The sequence below is a fragment of the Schistocerca cancellata genome, unplaced genomic scaffold (assembly GCF_023864275.1).
Source record: "Schistocerca cancellata isolate TAMUIC-IGC-003103 unplaced genomic scaffold, iqSchCanc2.1 HiC_scaffold_574, whole genome shotgun sequence".
NCBI classification, from domain to species: domain Eukaryota; kingdom Metazoa; phylum Arthropoda; class Insecta; order Orthoptera; family Acrididae; genus Schistocerca; species Schistocerca cancellata.
The window spans coordinates 1-15,901 of NW_026046586.1; the positions used below are offsets into that span (position 1 = coordinate 1).

General features: G+C 55.7%; 36 non-coding genes across 36 annotated transcripts; 29 read left to right on the forward strand and 7 right to left on the reverse strand.

Annotated features, from left to right (window-relative positions):
• The first annotated feature begins 362 nt into the window (after positions 1–362).
• On the forward strand, positions 363–433 carry Trnag-gcc (transfer RNA glycine (anticodon GCC)). The gene has a single exon. It is a non-coding gene; the product is annotated as a tRNA-Gly (tRNA).
• A 382-nt stretch (positions 434–815) lies between these two features.
• Positions 816–888, forward strand: Trnat-cgu (transfer RNA threonine (anticodon CGU)). The gene has a single exon. It is a non-coding gene; the product is annotated as a tRNA-Thr (tRNA).
• Positions 889–1,191: 303 nt separating this feature from the next.
• Trnae-uuc (transfer RNA glutamic acid (anticodon UUC)) lies at positions 1,192–1,263 on the forward strand. The gene has a single exon. It is a non-coding gene; the product is annotated as a tRNA-Glu (tRNA).
• Positions 1,264–1,461: 198 nt separating this feature from the next.
• On the forward strand, positions 1,462–1,535 carry Trnai-aau (transfer RNA isoleucine (anticodon AAU)). The gene has a single exon. It is a non-coding gene; the product is annotated as a tRNA-Ile (tRNA).
• Positions 1,536–2,147: 612 nt separating this feature from the next.
• Trnag-ucc (transfer RNA glycine (anticodon UCC)) lies at positions 2,148–2,219 on the reverse strand. Its single transcript has one exon. It is a non-coding gene; the product is annotated as a tRNA-Gly (tRNA).
• A 323-nt stretch (positions 2,220–2,542) lies between these two features.
• Positions 2,543–2,613, forward strand: Trnag-gcc (transfer RNA glycine (anticodon GCC)). Its single transcript has one exon. It is a non-coding gene; the product is annotated as a tRNA-Gly (tRNA).
• Positions 2,614–2,995: 382 nt separating this feature from the next.
• Trnat-cgu (transfer RNA threonine (anticodon CGU)) lies at positions 2,996–3,068 on the forward strand. The gene has a single exon. It is a non-coding gene; the product is annotated as a tRNA-Thr (tRNA).
• A 303-nt stretch (positions 3,069–3,371) lies between these two features.
• On the forward strand, positions 3,372–3,443 carry Trnae-uuc (transfer RNA glutamic acid (anticodon UUC)). The gene has a single exon. It is a non-coding gene; the product is annotated as a tRNA-Glu (tRNA).
• Positions 3,444–3,641: 198 nt separating this feature from the next.
• Trnai-aau (transfer RNA isoleucine (anticodon AAU)) lies at positions 3,642–3,715 on the forward strand. The gene has a single exon. It is a non-coding gene; the product is annotated as a tRNA-Ile (tRNA).
• Positions 3,716–4,327: 612 nt separating this feature from the next.
• Trnag-ucc (transfer RNA glycine (anticodon UCC)) lies at positions 4,328–4,399 on the reverse strand. The gene has a single exon. It is a non-coding gene; the product is annotated as a tRNA-Gly (tRNA).
• Positions 4,400–4,722: 323 nt separating this feature from the next.
• On the forward strand, positions 4,723–4,793 carry Trnag-gcc (transfer RNA glycine (anticodon GCC)). The gene has a single exon. It is a non-coding gene; the product is annotated as a tRNA-Gly (tRNA).
• Positions 4,794–5,175: 382 nt separating this feature from the next.
• On the forward strand, positions 5,176–5,248 carry Trnat-cgu (transfer RNA threonine (anticodon CGU)). Its single transcript has one exon. It is a non-coding gene; the product is annotated as a tRNA-Thr (tRNA).
• A 303-nt stretch (positions 5,249–5,551) lies between these two features.
• On the forward strand, positions 5,552–5,623 carry Trnae-uuc (transfer RNA glutamic acid (anticodon UUC)). The gene has a single exon. It is a non-coding gene; the product is annotated as a tRNA-Glu (tRNA).
• A 198-nt stretch (positions 5,624–5,821) lies between these two features.
• Trnai-aau (transfer RNA isoleucine (anticodon AAU)) lies at positions 5,822–5,895 on the forward strand. The gene has a single exon. It is a non-coding gene; the product is annotated as a tRNA-Ile (tRNA).
• Positions 5,896–6,507: 612 nt separating this feature from the next.
• Trnag-ucc (transfer RNA glycine (anticodon UCC)) lies at positions 6,508–6,579 on the reverse strand. The gene has a single exon. It is a non-coding gene; the product is annotated as a tRNA-Gly (tRNA).
• A 323-nt stretch (positions 6,580–6,902) lies between these two features.
• Trnag-gcc (transfer RNA glycine (anticodon GCC)) lies at positions 6,903–6,973 on the forward strand. Its single transcript has one exon. It is a non-coding gene; the product is annotated as a tRNA-Gly (tRNA).
• Positions 6,974–7,355: 382 nt separating this feature from the next.
• Positions 7,356–7,428, forward strand: Trnat-cgu (transfer RNA threonine (anticodon CGU)). Its single transcript has one exon. It is a non-coding gene; the product is annotated as a tRNA-Thr (tRNA).
• Positions 7,429–7,731: 303 nt separating this feature from the next.
• Positions 7,732–7,803, forward strand: Trnae-uuc (transfer RNA glutamic acid (anticodon UUC)). Its single transcript has one exon. It is a non-coding gene; the product is annotated as a tRNA-Glu (tRNA).
• A 198-nt stretch (positions 7,804–8,001) lies between these two features.
• On the forward strand, positions 8,002–8,075 carry Trnai-aau (transfer RNA isoleucine (anticodon AAU)). Its single transcript has one exon. It is a non-coding gene; the product is annotated as a tRNA-Ile (tRNA).
• Positions 8,076–8,687: 612 nt separating this feature from the next.
• Positions 8,688–8,759, reverse strand: Trnag-ucc (transfer RNA glycine (anticodon UCC)). Its single transcript has one exon. It is a non-coding gene; the product is annotated as a tRNA-Gly (tRNA).
• Positions 8,760–9,082: 323 nt separating this feature from the next.
• Positions 9,083–9,153, forward strand: Trnag-gcc (transfer RNA glycine (anticodon GCC)). The gene has a single exon. It is a non-coding gene; the product is annotated as a tRNA-Gly (tRNA).
• A 382-nt stretch (positions 9,154–9,535) lies between these two features.
• Trnat-cgu (transfer RNA threonine (anticodon CGU)) lies at positions 9,536–9,608 on the forward strand. The gene has a single exon. It is a non-coding gene; the product is annotated as a tRNA-Thr (tRNA).
• A 303-nt stretch (positions 9,609–9,911) lies between these two features.
• Trnae-uuc (transfer RNA glutamic acid (anticodon UUC)) lies at positions 9,912–9,983 on the forward strand. Its single transcript has one exon. It is a non-coding gene; the product is annotated as a tRNA-Glu (tRNA).
• Positions 9,984–10,181: 198 nt separating this feature from the next.
• Trnai-aau (transfer RNA isoleucine (anticodon AAU)) lies at positions 10,182–10,255 on the forward strand. Its single transcript has one exon. It is a non-coding gene; the product is annotated as a tRNA-Ile (tRNA).
• Positions 10,256–10,867: 612 nt separating this feature from the next.
• Positions 10,868–10,939, reverse strand: Trnag-ucc (transfer RNA glycine (anticodon UCC)). The gene has a single exon. It is a non-coding gene; the product is annotated as a tRNA-Gly (tRNA).
• A 323-nt stretch (positions 10,940–11,262) lies between these two features.
• Trnag-gcc (transfer RNA glycine (anticodon GCC)) lies at positions 11,263–11,333 on the forward strand. Its single transcript has one exon. It is a non-coding gene; the product is annotated as a tRNA-Gly (tRNA).
• Positions 11,334–11,715: 382 nt separating this feature from the next.
• Positions 11,716–11,788, forward strand: Trnat-cgu (transfer RNA threonine (anticodon CGU)). Its single transcript has one exon. It is a non-coding gene; the product is annotated as a tRNA-Thr (tRNA).
• A 305-nt stretch (positions 11,789–12,093) lies between these two features.
• Positions 12,094–12,165, forward strand: Trnae-uuc (transfer RNA glutamic acid (anticodon UUC)). Its single transcript has one exon. It is a non-coding gene; the product is annotated as a tRNA-Glu (tRNA).
• Positions 12,166–12,364: 199 nt separating this feature from the next.
• On the forward strand, positions 12,365–12,438 carry Trnai-aau (transfer RNA isoleucine (anticodon AAU)). The gene has a single exon. It is a non-coding gene; the product is annotated as a tRNA-Ile (tRNA).
• A 609-nt stretch (positions 12,439–13,047) lies between these two features.
• Positions 13,048–13,119, reverse strand: Trnag-ucc (transfer RNA glycine (anticodon UCC)). The gene has a single exon. It is a non-coding gene; the product is annotated as a tRNA-Gly (tRNA).
• Positions 13,120–13,442: 323 nt separating this feature from the next.
• On the forward strand, positions 13,443–13,513 carry Trnag-gcc (transfer RNA glycine (anticodon GCC)). Its single transcript has one exon. It is a non-coding gene; the product is annotated as a tRNA-Gly (tRNA).
• Positions 13,514–13,895: 382 nt separating this feature from the next.
• Positions 13,896–13,968, forward strand: Trnat-cgu (transfer RNA threonine (anticodon CGU)). The gene has a single exon. It is a non-coding gene; the product is annotated as a tRNA-Thr (tRNA).
• A 303-nt stretch (positions 13,969–14,271) lies between these two features.
• On the forward strand, positions 14,272–14,343 carry Trnae-uuc (transfer RNA glutamic acid (anticodon UUC)). Its single transcript has one exon. It is a non-coding gene; the product is annotated as a tRNA-Glu (tRNA).
• Positions 14,344–14,541: 198 nt separating this feature from the next.
• Positions 14,542–14,615, forward strand: Trnai-aau (transfer RNA isoleucine (anticodon AAU)). Its single transcript has one exon. It is a non-coding gene; the product is annotated as a tRNA-Ile (tRNA).
• A 612-nt stretch (positions 14,616–15,227) lies between these two features.
• Trnag-ucc (transfer RNA glycine (anticodon UCC)) lies at positions 15,228–15,299 on the reverse strand. Its single transcript has one exon. It is a non-coding gene; the product is annotated as a tRNA-Gly (tRNA).
• A 323-nt stretch (positions 15,300–15,622) lies between these two features.
• Positions 15,623–15,693, forward strand: Trnag-gcc (transfer RNA glycine (anticodon GCC)). Its single transcript has one exon. It is a non-coding gene; the product is annotated as a tRNA-Gly (tRNA).
• The last annotated feature ends 208 nt before the right edge of the window (positions 15,694–15,901 follow it).

The following is a 15,901-nucleotide window of genomic DNA, read 5'->3' on the forward strand; positions in this document are numbered from 1 at the left end:
CTTGGAAGGCAACTATGCTGACCATTACACCACCACCGCACAGTTCCCTTCCGCGCCTCGCGAGCCGCGCTGTGTCTGCTTCCCGCCTGTCAGCGGCGCCTGAAGGTGGTCGTAGCTGTAGGCGCGTTACGGGGTAGGCGAGCTCATCCAGGCAGCGTCTCTACGCACATTTCGCGTCCTTTGGCAAGAGTCGTCGCGTGCGTGCGCCGCAAGAGTACTTAGACGATCATTTTTAAGCAGTGCAGTGCAGGATTCAGCGTCTGTAGCATTCTCTCGAGAGGATGCGACGGCGCTGGACGGCAGTCCCACTTTCCCCTCAGACGTTTGCAGCGGAAAGCAGCAGGAAGCTGTGAACTAGCTGAGCATCGGTGGTTCAGTGGTAGAATGCTCGCCTGCCACGCGGGCGGCCCGGGTTCGATTCCCGGCCGATGCATCATTTTGCTTTTCCCGCGGTGCCGTGTGACTTGCGCGCTTGAGATGCACGATCCACAAGAATGTATAGCGGGATTCCCTTGAGAAGAAACGAGAACGCAGCACGCGCGGTTCCCCACTCGGACGCTCGCGTCATGTTCTACGGACTGGCGTCGGCCTGGCCTCACAAGTTGCTGTGTCCAGGTGCCTCCGAGGCACTGAACTTGAACGACGGGGAGTGCTGCCTATGGTTGCAAAAGCTGCAGCAACACCGCAATCAACTGGGCCGGCAATGCACGTGTAGCAACAGAACGCGTTAACCACGAAGTAGTGTATCTCTGCGTCTAACATTGGGTACGCTGCTTACCCAGTTTCCAGGACCAGCAGTCTCCCCCCGTCCCCCTGCCTCGGTAGCGCAGTAGGCAGCGCGTAAGTCTCGTAATTTTAAGGTCGTGAGTTCGATTCTCACCCGGGGCATTTAATTTTCTGTGAGTCACGGTGGTGCTGTCGCTAGGGCTCGAACTTATTTCTTGTTTGTTATCCACAACGTTTCAACGCTTCAGCGAGAAAATGTTTACTTCCTGTTATTGATACTTACAGCTTTCCTTTTCCTCTTCTCCCAGTAGAGCAAGAAGCCAAATGCATTGCTCTGAGACTTTTGAGGTGCGCGCCTTGCCAGTCAGTATGCGCAAAGACGCTCGCAAAGAGAGAAGGGTGCCGACGTGGGACTCGGCACGAAATGTGCGAGAGACCATCCGATCCGTCCAACGAACGCCGAACTCCGGTGTGGTCTAGTGGCTAGGATACCTGGCTTTCACCCAGGAGGCCCGGGTTCGATTCCCGGTACCGGAACGGAATTTTTTCCACACGAATCGTCTCAAGTTTCAGCTGTGCGTGCTGCCGTTTCCCGTCCTGCTCGCAATTCAGCTACTGTTTCATGACCGCCAGCAGAACATGGACGAGCGGAGCAGGCACACGGTGACCCTAGAAGTGGCGTGTGGCTTCATGCCACGTGTTTCCAGCGTAGGGCTGAGCAACCGTCCGCGTCGAGGCCCGTTAGCTCAGTTGGTTAGAGCGTCGTGCTAATAACGCGAAGGTCGTGGGTTCGATCCCCCCACGGGCCAGTACGCTTTTACTACTACGAAAAGGCAGCGCCGATTTCAGCTGGCGAGTGTGATGACCAAAAGATCATCGCCCTGCGTGGACGTTGACAGAGGATCCGAACCCGACTTGTCGGCAAGCGCTACAGCATTCGCTCGGCAATGGCCACAATATGTTGAATACGCTGGTTCTGATACGGCAAAGAGAAAACGAAAGAAAATGTCCGATTGCCGACGTGTAACAACTTTGGCCCTTGTCAGTGCTTGGGCGGGTGACCGCATGGGAACACAGGGTACTGTTGGCAATTTTGCTTCCTATTTGTCTTTCTCCTTTCTTTTCGCAGCTGCAGCCCGATTCAGTCAGGGAGACGCCACCGTGTAATGAAGCGGCGTGCTGTGTGTCCACCGCCTCGCCTCTCCTTGCCTCTCTCAGTCGTTTCTCGTGCTTGTCGTGTTGATATAGGCCGACTGGAGAGCGTCAGCTCTCGCGTCAGCTGAGCAAAGTCGAGACAAGTCGAGACTCAAGGGGAATCGACGCACACGCTATAGGGTGGCCTGCAGCGAGTAAGATGGGGAAAGAAACATTAATTTAAGGACGCGTGGCAAAAGTACTTATACGCAAAAGTAAAAGCCTGCTGCGGTGGCCGGGAATCGAACCCGGATCAACTGCTTGGAAGGCAACTATGCTGACCATTACACCACCACCGCACAGTTCCCTTCCGCGCCTCGCGAGCCGCGCTGTGTCTGCTTCCCGCCTGTCAGCGGCGCCTGAAGGTGGTCGTAGCTGTAGGCGCGTTACGGGGTAGGCGAGCTCATCCAGGCAGCGTCTCTACGCACATTTCGCGTCCTTTGGCAAGAGTCGTCGCGTGCGTGCGCCGCAAGAGTACTTAGACGATCATTTTTAAGCAGTGCAGTGCAGGATTCAGCGTCTGTAGCATTCTCTCGAGAGGATGCGACGGCGCTGGACGGCAGTCCCACTTTCCCCTCAGACGTTTGCAGCGGAAAGCAGCAGGAAGCTGTGAACTAACTGAGCATCGGTGGTTCAGTGGTAGAATGCTCGCCTGCCACGCGGGCGGCCCGGGTTCGATTCCCGGCCGATGCATCATTTTGCTTTTCCCGCGGTGCCGTGTGACTTGCGCGCTTGAGATGCACGATCCACAAGAATGTATAGCGGGATTCCCTTGAGAAGAAACGAGAACGCAGCACGCGCGGTTCCCCACTCGGACGCTCGCGTCATGTTCTACGGACTGGCGTCGGCCTGGCCTCACAAGTTGCTGTGTCCAGGTGCCTCCGAGGCACTGAACTTGAACGACGGGGAGTGCTGCCTATGGTTGCAAAAGCTGCAGCAACACCGCAATCAACTGGGCCGGCAATGCACGTGTAGCAACAGAACGCGTTAACCACGAAGTAGTGTATCTCTGCGTCTAACATTGGGTACGCTGCTTACCCAGTTTCCAGGACCAGCAGTCTCCCCCCGTCCCCCTGCCTCGGTAGCGCAGTAGGCAGCGCGTAAGTCTCGTAATTTTAAGGTCGTGAGTTCGATTCTCACCCGGGGCATTTAATTTTCTGTGAGTCACGGTGGTGCTGTCGCTAGGGCTCGAACTTATTTCTTGTTTGTTATCCACAACGTTTCAACGCTTCAGCGAGAAAATGTTTACTTCCTGTTATTGATACTTACAGCTTTCCTTTTCCTCTTCTCCCAGTAGAGCAAGAAGCCAAATGCATTGCTCTGAGACTTTTGAGGTGCGCGCCTTGCCAGTCAGTATGCGCAAAGACGCTCGCAAAGAGAGAAGGGTGCCGACGTGGGACTCGGCACGAAATGTGCGAGAGACCATCCGATCCGTCCAACGAACGCCGAACTCCGGTGTGGTCTAGTGGCTAGGATACCTGGCTTTCACCCAGGAGGCCCGGGTTCGATTCCCGGTACCGGAACGGAATTTTTTCCACACGAATCGTCTCAAGTTTCAGCTGTGCGTGCTGCCGTTTCCCGTCCTGCTCGCAATTCAGCTACTGTTTCATGACCGCCAGCAGAACATGGACGAGCGGAGCAGGCACACGGTGACCCTAGAAGTGGCGTGTGGCTTCATGCCACGTGTTTCCAGCGTAGGGCTGAGCAACCGTCCGCGTCGAGGCCCGTTAGCTCAGTTGGTTAGAGCGTCGTGCTAATAACGCGAAGGTCGTGGGTTCGATCCCCCCACGGGCCAGTACGCTTTTACTACTACGAAAAGGCAGCGCCGATTTCAGCTGGCGAGTGTGATGACCAAAAGATCATCGCCCTGCGTGGACGTTGACAGAGGATCCGAACCCGACTTGTCGGCAAGCGCTACAGCATTCGCTCGGCAATGGCCACAATATGTTGAATACGCTGGTTCTGATACGGCAAAGAGAAAACGAAAGAAAATGTCCGATTGCCGACGTGTAACAACTTTGGCCCTTGTCAGTGCTTGGGCGGGTGACCGCATGGGAACACAGGGTACTGTTGGCAATTTTGCTTCCTATTTGTCTTTCTCCTTTCTTTTCGCAGCTGCAGCCCGATTCAGTCAGGGAGACGCCACCGTGTAATGAAGCGGCGTGCTGTGTGTCCACCGCCTCGCCTCTCCTTGCCTCTCTCAGTCGTTTCTCGTGCTTGTCGTGTTGATATAGGCCGACTGGAGAGCGTCAGCTCTCGCGTCAGCTGAGCAAAGTCGAGACAAGTCGAGACTCAAGGGGAATCGACGCACACGCTATAGGGTGGCCTGCAGCGAGTAAGATGGGGAAAGAAACATTAATTTAAGGACGCGTGGCAAAAGTACTTATACGCAAAAGTAAAAGCCTGCTGCGGTGGCCGGGAATCGAACCCGGATCAACTGCTTGGAAGGCAACTATGCTGACCATTACACCACCACCGCACAGTTCCCTTCCGCGCCTCGCGAGCCGCGCTGTGTCTGCTTCCCGCCTGTCAGCGGCGCCTGAAGGTGGTCGTAGCTGTAGGCGCGTTACGGGGTAGGCGAGCTCATCCAGGCAGCGTCTCTACGCACATTTCGCGTCCTTTGGCAAGAGTCGTCGCGTGCGTGCGCCGCAAGAGTACTTAGACGATCATTTTTAAGCAGTGCAGTGCAGGATTCAGCGTCTGTAGCATTCTCTCGAGAGGATGCGACGGCGCTGGACGGCAGTCCCACTTTCCCCTCAGACGTTTGCAGCGGAAAGCAGCAGGAAGCTGTGAACTAGCTGAGCATCGGTGGTTCAGTGGTAGAATGCTCGCCTGCCACGCGGGCGGCCCGGGTTCGATTCCCGGCCGATGCATCATTTTGCTTTTCCCGCGGTGCCGTGTGACTTGCGCGCTTGAGATGCACGATCCACAAGAATGTATAGCGGGATTCCCTTGAGAAGAAACGAGAACGCAGCACGCGCGGTTCCCCACTCGGACGCTCGCGTCATGTTCTACGGACTGGCGTCGGCCTGGCCTCACAAGTTGCTGTGTCCAGGTGCCTCCGAGGCACTGAACTTGAACGACGGGGAGTGCTGCCTATGGTTGCAAAAGCTGCAGCAACACCGCAATCAACTGGGCCGGCAATGCACGTGTAGCAACAGAACGCGTTAACCACGAAGTAGTGTATCTCTGCGTCTAACATTGGGTACGCTGCTTACCCAGTTTCCAGGACCAGCAGTCTCCCCCCGTCCCCCTGCCTCGGTAGCGCAGTAGGCAGCGCGTAAGTCTCGTAATTTTAAGGTCGTGAGTTCGATTCTCACCCGGGGCATTTAATTTTCTGTGAGTCACGGTGGTGCTGTCGCTAGGGCTCGAACTTATTTCTTGTTTGTTATCCACAACGTTTCAACGCTTCAGCGAGAAAATGTTTACTTCCTGTTATTGATACTTACAGCTTTCCTTTTCCTCTTCTCCCAGTAGAGCAAGAAGCCAAATGCATTGCTCTGAGACTTTTGAGGTGCGCGCCTTGCCAGTCAGTATGCGCAAAGACGCTCGCAAAGAGAGAAGGGTGCCGACATGGGACTCGGCACGAAATGTGCGAGAGACCATCCGATCCGTCCAACGAACGCCGAACTCCGGTGTGGTCTAGTGGCTAGGATACCTGGCTTTCACCCAGGAGGCCCGGGTTCGATTCCCGGTACCGGAACGGAATTTTTTCCACACGAATCGTCTCAAGTTTCAGCTGTGCGTGCTGCCGTTTCCCGTCCTGCTCGCAATTCAGCTACTGTTTCATGACCGCCAGCAGAACATGGACGAGCGGAGCAGGCACACGGTGACCCTAGAAGTGGCGTGTGGCTTCATGCCACGTGTTTCCAGCGTAGGGCTGAGCAACCGTCCGCGTCGAGGCCCGTTAGCTCAGTTGGTTAGAGCGTCGTGCTAATAACGCGAAGGTCGTGGGTTCGATCCCCCCACGGGCCAGTACGCTTTTACTACTACGAAAAGGCAGCGCCGATTTCAGCTGGCGAGTGTGATGACCAAAAGATCATCGCCCTGCGTGGACGTTGACAGAGGATCCGAACCCGACTTGTCGGCAAGCGCTACAGCATTCGCTCGGCAATGGCCACAATATGTTGAATACGCTGGTTCTGATACGGCAAAGAGAAAACGAAAGAAAATGTCCGATTGCCGACGTGTAACAACTTTGGCCCTTGTCAGTGCTTGGGCGGGTGACCGCATGGGAACACAGGGTACTGTTGGCAATTTTGCTTCCTATTTGTCTTTCTCCTTTCTTTTCGCAGCTGCAGCCCGATTCAGTCAGGGAGACGCCACCGTGTAATGAAGCGGCGTGCTGTGTGTCCACCGCCTCGCCTCTCCTTGCCTCTCTCAGTCGTTTCTCGTGCTTGTCGTGTTGATATAGGCCGACTGGAGAGCGTCAGCTCTCGCGTCAGCTGAGCAAAGTCGAGACAAGTCGAGACTCAAGGGGAATCGACGCACACGCTATAGGGTGGCCTGCAGCGAGTAAGATGGGGAAAGAAACATTAATTTAAGGACGCGTGGCAAAAGTACTTATACGCAAAAGTAAAAGCCTGCTGCGGTGGCCGGGAATCGAACCCGGATCAACTGCTTGGAAGGCAACTATGCTGACCATTACACCACCACCGCACAGTTCCCTTCCGCGCCTCGCGAGCCGCGCTGTGTCTGCTTCCCGCCTGTCAGCGGCGCCTGAAGGTGGTCGTAGCTGTAGGCGCGTTACGGGGTAGGCGAGCTCATCCAGGCAGCGTCTCTACGCACATTTCGCGTCCTTTGGCAAGAGTCGTCGCGTGCGTGCGCCGCAAGAGTACTTAGACGATCATTTTTAAGCAGTGCAGTGCAGGATTCAGCGTCTGTAGCATTCTCTCGAGAGGATGCGACGGCGCTGGACGGCAGTCCCACTTTCCCCTCAGACGTTTGCAGCGGAAAGCAGCAGGAAGCTGTGAACTAACTGAGCATCGGTGGTTCAGTGGTAGAATGCTCGCCTGCCACGCGGGCGGCCCGGGTTCGATTCCCGGCCGATGCATCATTTTGCTTTTCCCGCGGTGCCGTGTGACTTGCGCGCTTGAGATGCACGATCCACAAGAATGTATAGCGGGATTCCCTTGAGAAGAAACGAGAACGCAGCACGCGCGGTTCCCCACTCGGACGCTCGCGTCATGTTCTACGGACTGGCGTCGGCCTGGCCTCACAAGTTGCTGTGTCCAGGTGCCTCCGAGGCACTGAACTTGAACGACGGGGAGTGCTGCCTATGGTTGCAAAAGCTGCAGCAACACCGCAATCAACTGGGCCGGCAATGCACGTGTAGCAACAGAACGCGTTAACCACGAAGTAGTGTATCTCTGCGTCTAACATTGGGTACGCTGCTTACCCAGTTTCCAGGACCAGCAGTCTCCCCCCGTCCCCCTGCCTCGGTAGCGCAGTAGGCAGCGCGTAAGTCTCGTAATTTTAAGGTCGTGAGTTCGATTCTCACCCGGGGCATTTAATTTTCTGTGAGTCACGGTGGTGCTGTCGCTAGGGCTCGAACTTATTTCTTGTTTGTTATCCACAACGTTTCAACGCTTCAGCGAGAAAATGTTTACTTCCTGTTATTGATACTTACAGCTTTCCTTTTCCTCTTCTCCCAGTAGAGCAAGAAGCCAAATGCATTGCTCTGAGACTTTTGAGGTGCGCGCCTTGCCAGTCAGTATGCGCAAAGACGCTCGCAAAGAGAGAAGGGTGCCGACGTGGGACTCGGCACGAAATGTGCGAGAGACCATCCGATCCGTCCAACGAACGCCGAACTCCGGTGTGGTCTAGTGGCTAGGATACCTGGCTTTCACCCAGGAGGCCCGGGTTCGATTCCCGGTACCGGAACGGAATTTTTTCCACACGAATCGTCTCAAGTTTCAGCTGTGCGTGCTGCCGTTTCCCGTCCTGCTCGCAATTCAGCTACTGTTTCATGACCGCCAGCAGAACATGGACGAGCGGAGCAGGCACACGGTGACCCTAGAAGTGGCGTGTGGCTTCATGCCACGTGTTTCCAGCGTAGGGCTGAGCAACCGTCCGCGTCGAGGCCCGTTAGCTCAGTTGGTTAGAGCGTCGTGCTAATAACGCGAAGGTCGTGGGTTCGATCCCCCCACGGGCCAGTACGCTTTTACTACTACGAAAAGGCAGCGCCGATTTCAGCTGGCGAGTGTGATGACCAAAAGATCATCGCCCTGCGTGGACGTTGACAGAGGATCCGAACCCGACTTGTCGGCAAGCGCTACAGCATTCGCTCGGCAATGGCCACAATATGTTGAATACGCTGGTTCTGATACGGCAAAGAGAAAACGAAAGAAAATGTCCGATTGCCGACGTGTAACAACTTTGGCCCTTGTCAGTGCTTGGGCGGGTGACCGCATGGGAACACAGGGTACTGTTGGCAATTTTGCTTCCTATTTGTCTTTCTCCTTTCTTTTCGCAGCTGCAGCCCGATTCAGTCAGGGAGACGCCACCGTGTAATGAAGCGGCGTGCTGTGTGTCCACCGCCTCGCCTCTCCTTGCCTCTCTCAGTCGTTTCTCGTGCTTGTCGTGTTGATATAGGCCGACTGGAGAGCGTCAGCTCTCGCGTCAGCTGAGCAAAGTCGAGACAAGTCGAGACTCAAGGGGAATCGACGCACACGCTATAGGGTGGCCTGCAGCGAGTAAGATGGGGAAAGAAACATTAATTTAAGGACGCGTGGCAAAAGTACTTATACGCAAAAGTAAAAGCCTGCTGCGGTGGCCGGGAATCGAACCCGGATCAACTGCTTGGAAGGCAACTATGCTGACCATTACACCACCACCGCACAGTTCCCTTCCGCGCCTCGCGAGCCGCGCTGTGTCTGCTTCCCGCCTGTCAGCGGCGCCTGAAGGTGGTCGTAGCTGTAGGCGCGTTACGGGGTAGGCGAGCTCATCCAGGCAGCGTCTCTACGCACATTTCGCGTCCTTTGGCAAGAGTCGTCGCGTGCGTGCGCCGCAAGAGTACTTAGACGATCATTTTTAAGCAGTGCAGTGCAGGATTCAGCGTCTGTAGCATTCTCTCGAGAGGATGCGACGGCGCTGGACGGCAGTCCCACTTTCCCCTCAGACGTTTGCAGCGGAAAGCAGCAGGAAGCTGTGAACTAGCTGAGCATCGGTGGTTCAGTGGTAGAATGCTCGCCTGCCACGCGGGCGGCCCGGGTTCGATTCCCGGCCGATGCATCATTTTGCTTTTCCCGCGGTGCCGTGTGACTTGCGCGCTTGAGATGCACGATCCACAAGAATGTATAGCGGGATTCCCTTGAGAAGAAACGAGAACGCAGCACGCGCGGTTCCCCACTCGGACGCTCGCGTCATGTTCTACGGACTGGCGTCGGCCTGGCCTCACAAGTTGCTGTGTCCAGGTGCCTCCGAGGCACTGAACTTGAACGACGGGGAGTGCTGCCTATGGTTGCAAAAGCTGCAGCAACACCGCAATCAACTGGGCCGGCAATGCACGTGTAGCAACAGAACGCGTTAACCACGAAGTAGTGTATCTCTGCGTCTAACATTGGGTACGCTGCTTACCCAGTTTCCAGGACCAGCAGTCTCCCCCCGTCCCCCTGCCTCGGTAGCGCAGTAGGCAGCGCGTAAGTCTCGTAATTTTAAGGTCGTGAGTTCGATTCTCACCCGGGGCATTTAATTTTCTGTGAGTCACGGTGGTGCTGTCGCTAGGGCTCGAACTTATTTCTTGTTTGTTATCCACAACGTTTCAACGCTTCAGCGAGAAAATGTTTACTTCCTGTTATTGATACTTACAGCTTTCCTTTTCCTCTTCTCCCAGTAGAGCAAGAAGCCAAATGCATTGCTCTGAGACTTTTGAGGTGCGCGCCTTGCCAGTCAGTATGCGCAAAGACGCTCGCAAAGAGAGAAGGGTGCCGACGTGGGACTCGGCACGAAATGTGCGAGAGACCATCCGATCCGTCCAACGAACGCCGAACTCCGGTGTGGTCTAGTGGCTAGGATACCTGGCTTTCACCCAGGAGGCCCGGGTTCGATTCCCGGTACCGGAACGGAATTTTTTCCACACGAATCGTCTCAAGTTTCAGCTGTGCGTGCTGCCGTTTCCCGTCCTGCTCGCAATTCAGCTACTGTTTCATGACCGCCAGCAGAACATGGACGAGCGGAGCAGGCACACGGTGACCCTAGAAGTGGCGTGTGGCTTCATGCCACGTGTTTCCAGCGTAGGGCTGAGCAACCGTCCGCGTCGAGGCCCGTTAGCTCAGTTGGTTAGAGCGTCGTGCTAATAACGCGAAGGTCGTGGGTTCGATCCCCCCACGGGCCAGTACGCTTTTACTACTACGAAAAGGCAGCGCCGATTTCAGCTGGCGAGTGTGATGACCAAAAGATCATCGCCCTGCGTGGACGTTGACAGAGGATCCGAACCCGACTTGTCGGCAAGCGCTACAGCATTCGCTCGGCAATGGCCACAATATGTTGAATACGCTGGTTCTGATACGGCAAAGAGAAAACGAAAGAAAATGTCCGATTGCCGACGTGTAACAACTTTGGCCCTTGTCAGTGCTTGGGCGGGTGACCGCATGGGAACACAGGGTACTGTTGGCAATTTTGCTTCCTATTTGTCTTTCTCCTTTCTTTTCGCAGCTGCAGCCCGATTCAGTCAGGGAGACGCCACCGTGTAATGAAGCGGCGTGCTGTGTGTCCACCGCCTCGCCTCTCCTTGCCTCTCTCAGTCGTTTCTCGTGCTTGTCGTGTTGATATAGGCCGACTGGAGAGCGTCAGCTCTCGCGTCAGCTGAGCAAAGTCGAGACAAGTCGAGACTCAAGGGGAATCGACGCACACGCTATAGGGTGGCCTGCAGCGAGTAAGATGGGGAAAGAAACATTAATTTAAGGACGCGTGGCAAAAGTACTTATACGCAAAAGTAAAAGCCTGCTGCGGTGGCCGGGAATCGAACCCGGATCAACTGCTTGGAAGGCAACTATGCTGACCATTACACCACCACCGCACAGTTCCCTTCCGCGCCTCGCGAGCCGCGCTGTGTCTGCTTCCCGCCTGTCAGCGGCGCCTGAAGGTGGTCGTAGCTGTAGGCGCGTTACGGGGTAGGCGAGCTCATCCAGGCAGCGTCTCTACGCACATTTCGCGTCCTTTGGCAAGAGTCGTCGCGTGCGTGCGCCGCAAGAGTACTTAGACGATCATTTTTAAGCAGTGCAGTGCAGGATTCAGCGTCTGTAGCATTCTCTCGAGAGGATGCGACGGCGCTGGACGGCAGTCCCACTTTCCCCTCAGACGTTTGCAGCGGAAAGCAGCAGGAAGCTGTGAACTAACTGAGCATCGGTGGTTCAGTGGTAGAATGCTCGCCTGCCACGCGGGCGGCCCGGGTTCGATTCCCGGCCGATGCATCATTTTGCTTTTCCCGCGGTGCCGTGTGACTTGCGCGCTTGAGATGCACGATCCACAAGAATGTATAGCGGGATTCCCTTGAGAAGAAACGAGAACGCAGCACGCGCGGTTCCCCACTCGGACGCTCGCGTCATGTTCTACGGACTGGCGTCGGCCTGGCCTCACAAGTTGCTGTGTCCAGGTGCCTCCGAGGCACTGAACTTGAACGACGGGGAGTGCTGCCTATGGTTGCAAAAGCTGCAGCAACACCGCAATCAACTGGGCCGGCAATGCACGTGTAGCAACAGAACGCGTTAACCACGAAGTAGTGTATCTCTGCGTCTAACATTGGGTACGCTGCTTACCCAGTTTCCAGGACCAGCAGTCTCCCCCCGTCCCCCTGCCTCGGTAGCGCAGTAGGCAGCGCGTAAGTCTCGTAATTTTAAGGTCGTGAGTTCGATTCTCACCCGGGGCATTTAATTTTCTGTGAGTCTCGGTGGTGCTGTCGCTAGGGCTCGAACTTATTTCTTGTTTGTTTATCCACAACGTTTCAACGCTTCAGCGAGAAAATGTTTACTTCCTGTTATTGATACTTACAGCTTTCCTTTTCCTCTTCTCCCAGTAGAGCAAGAAGCCAAATGCATTGCTCTGAGACTTTTGAGGTGCGCGCCTTGCCAGTCAGGTATGCGCAAAGACGCTCGCAAAGAGAGAAGGGTGCCGACGTGGGACTCGGCACGAAATGTGCGAGAGACCATCCGATCCGTCCAACGAACGCCGAACTCCGGTGTGGTCTAGTGGCTAGGATACCTGGCTTTCACCCAGGAGGCCCGGGTTCGATTCCCGGTACCGGAACGGAATTTTTTCCACACGAATCGTCTCAAGTTTCAGCTGTGCGTGCTGCCGTTTTCCCGTCCTGCTCGCAATTCAGCTACTGTTTCATGACCGCCAGCAGAACATGGACGAGCGGAGCAGGCACACGGTGACCCTAGAAGTGGCGTGTGGCTTCATGCCACGTGTTTCCAGCGTAGGGCTGAGCAACCGTCCGCGTCGAGGCCCGTTAGCTCAGTTGGTTAGAGCGTCGTGCTAATAACGCGAAGGTCGTGGGTTCGATCCCCCCACGGGCCAGTACGCTTTTACTACTACGAAAAGGCAGCGCCGATTTCAGCTGGCGAGTGTGATGACCAAAAGATCATCGCCCTGCGTGGACGTTGACAGAGGATCCGAACCCGACTTGTCGGCAAGCGCTACAGCATTCGCTCGGCAATGGCCACAATATGTTGAATACGCTGGTTCTGATACGGCAAAGAGAAAACGAAAGAAAATGTCCGATTGCCGACGTGTAACAACTTGGCCCTTGTCAGTGCTTGGGCGGGACCGCATGGGAACACAGGGTACTGTTGGCAATTTTGCTTCCTATTTGTCTTTCTCCTTTCTTTTCGCAGCTGCAGCCCGATTCAGTCAGGGAGACGCCACCGTGTAATGAAGCGGCGTGCTGTGTGTCCACCGCCTCGCCTCTCCTTGCCTCTCTCAGTCGTTTCTCGTGCTTGTCGTGTTGATATAGGCCGACTGGAGAGCGTCAGCTCTCGCGTCAGCTGAGCAAAGTCGAGACAAGTCGAGACTCAAGGGGAATCGACGCACACGCTATAGGGTGGCCTGCAGCGAGTAAGATGGGGAAAGAAACATTAATTTAAGGACGCGTGGCAAAAGTACTTATACGCAAAAGTAAAAGCCTGCTGCGGTGGCCGGGAATCGAACCCGGATCAACTGCTTGGAAGGCAACTATGCTGACCATTACACCACCACCGCACAGTTCCCTTCCGCGCCTCGCGAGCCGCGCTGTGTCTGCTTCCCGCCTGTCAGCGGCGCCTGAAGGTGGTCGTAGCTGTAGGCGCGTTACGGGGTAGGCGAGCTCATCCAGGCAGCGTCTCTACGCACATTTCGCGTCCTTTGGCAAGAGTCGTCGCGTGCGTGCGCCGCAAGAGTACTTAGACGATCATTTTTAAGCAGTGCAGTGCAGGATTCAGCGTCTGTAGCATTCTCTCGAGAGGATGCGACGGCGCTGGACGGCAGTCCCACTTTCCCCTCAGACGTTTGCAGCGGAAAGCAGCAGGAAGCTGTGAACTAGCTGAGCATCGGTGGTTCAGTGGTAGAATGCTCGCCTGCCACGCGGGCGGCCCGGGTTCGATTCCCGGCCGATGCATCATTTTGCTTTTCCCGCGGTGCCGTGTGACTTGCGCGCTTGAGATGCACGATCCACAAGAATGTATAGCGGGATTCCCTTGAGAAGAAACGAGAACGCAGCACGCGCGGTTCCCCACTCGGACGCTCGCGTCATGTTCTACGGACTGGCGTCGGCCTGGCCTCACAAGTTGCTGTGTCCAGGTGCCTCCGAGGCACTGAACTTGAACGACGGGGAGTGCTGCCTATGGTTGCAAAAGCTGCAGCAACACCGCAATCAACTGGGCCGGCAATGCACGTGTAGCAACAGAACGCGTTAACCACGAAGTAGTGTATCTCTGCGTCTAACATTGGGTACGCTGCTTACCCAGTTTCCAGGACCAGCAGTCTCCCCCCGTCCCCCTGCCTCGGTAGCGCAGTAGGCAGCGCGTAAGTCTCGTAATTTTAAGGTCGTGAGTTCGATTCTCACCCGGGGCATTTAATTTTCTGTGAGTCACGGTGGTGCTGTCGCTAGGGCTCGAACTTATTTCTTGTTTGTTATCCACAACGTTTCAACGCTTCAGCGAGAAAATGTTTACTTCCTGTTATTGATACTTACAGCTTTCCTTTTCCTCTTCTCCCAGTAGAGCAAGAAGCCAAATGCATTGCTCTGAGACTTTTGAGGTGCGCGCCTTGCCAGTCAGTATGCGCAAAGACGCTCGCAAAGAGAGAAGGGTGCCGACATGGGACTCGGCACGAAATGTGCGAGAGACCATCCGATCCGTCCAACGAACGCCGAACTCCGGTGTGGTCTAGTGGCTAGGATACCTGGCTTTCACCCAGGAGGCCCGGGTTCGATTCCCGGTACCGGAACGGAATTTTTTCCACACGAATCGTCTCAAGTTTCAGCTGTGCGTGCTGCCGTTTCCCGTCCTGCTCGCAATTCAGCTACTGTTTCATGACCGCCAGCAGAACATGGACGAGCGGAGCAGGCACACGGTGACCCTAGAAGTGGCGTGTGGCTTCATGCCACGTGTTTCCAGCGTAGGGCTGAGCAACCGTCCGCGTCGAGGCCCGTTAGCTCAGTTGGTTAGAGCGTCGTGCTAATAACGCGAAGGTCGTGGGTTCGATCCCCCCACGGGCCAGTACGCTTTTACTACTACGAAAAGGCAGCGCCGATTTCAGCTGGCGAGTGTGATGACCAAAAGATCATCGCCCTGCGTGGACGTTGACAGAGGATCCGAACCCGACTTGTCGGCAAGCGCTACAGCATTCGCTCGGCAATGGCCACAATATGTTGAATACGCTGGTTCTGATACGGCAAAGAGAAAACGAAAGAAAATGTCCGATTGCCGACGTGTAACAACTTTGGCCCTTGTCAGTGCTTGGGCGGGTGACCGCATGGGAACACAGGGTACTGTTGGCAATTTTGCTTCCTATTTGTCTTTCTCCTTTCTTTTCGCAGCTGCAGCCCGATTCAGTCAGGGAGACGCCACCGTGTAATGAAGCGGCGTGCTGTGTGTCCACCGCCTCGCCTCTCCTTGCCTCTCTCAGTCGTTTCTCGTGCTTGTCGTGTTGATATAGGCCGACTGGAGAGCGTCAGCTCTCGCGTCAGCTGAGCAAAGTCGAGACAAGTCGAGACTCAAGGGGAATCGACGCACACGCTATAGGGTGGCCTGCAGCGAGTAAGATGGGGAAAGAAACATTAATTTAAGGACGCGTGGCAAAAGTACTTATACGCAAAAGTAAAAGCCTGCTGCGGTGGCCGGGAATCGAACCCGGATCAACTGCTTGGAAGGCAACTATGCTGACCATTACACCACCACCGCACAGTTCCCTTCCGCGCCTCGCGAGCCGCGCTGTGTCTGCTTCCCGCCTGTCAGCGGCGCCTGAAGGTGGTCGTAGCTGTAGGCGCGTTACGGGGTAGGCGAGCTCATCCAGGCAGCGTCTCTACGCACATTTCGCGTCCTTTGGCAAGAGTCGTCGCGTGCGTGCGCCGCAAGAGTACTTAGACGATCATTTTTAAGCAGTGCAGTGCAGGATTCAGCGTCTGTAGCATTCTCTCGAGAGGATGCGACGGCGCTGGACGGCAGTCCCACTTTCCCCTCAGACGTTTGCAGCGGAAAGCAGCAGGAAGCTGTGAACTAGCTGAGCATCGGTGGTTCAGTGGTAGAATGCTCGCCTGCCACGCGGGCGGCCCGGGTTCGATTCCCGGCCGATGCATCATTTTGCTTTTCCCGCGGTGCCGTGTGACTTGCGCGCTTGAGATGCACGATCCACAAGAATGTATAGCGGGATTCCCTTGAGAAGAAACGAGAACGCAGCACGCGCGGTTCCCCACTCGGACGCTCGCGTCATGTTCTACGGACTGGCGTCGGCCTGGCCTCACAAGTTGCTGTGTCCAGGTGCCTCCGAGGCACTGAACTTGAAC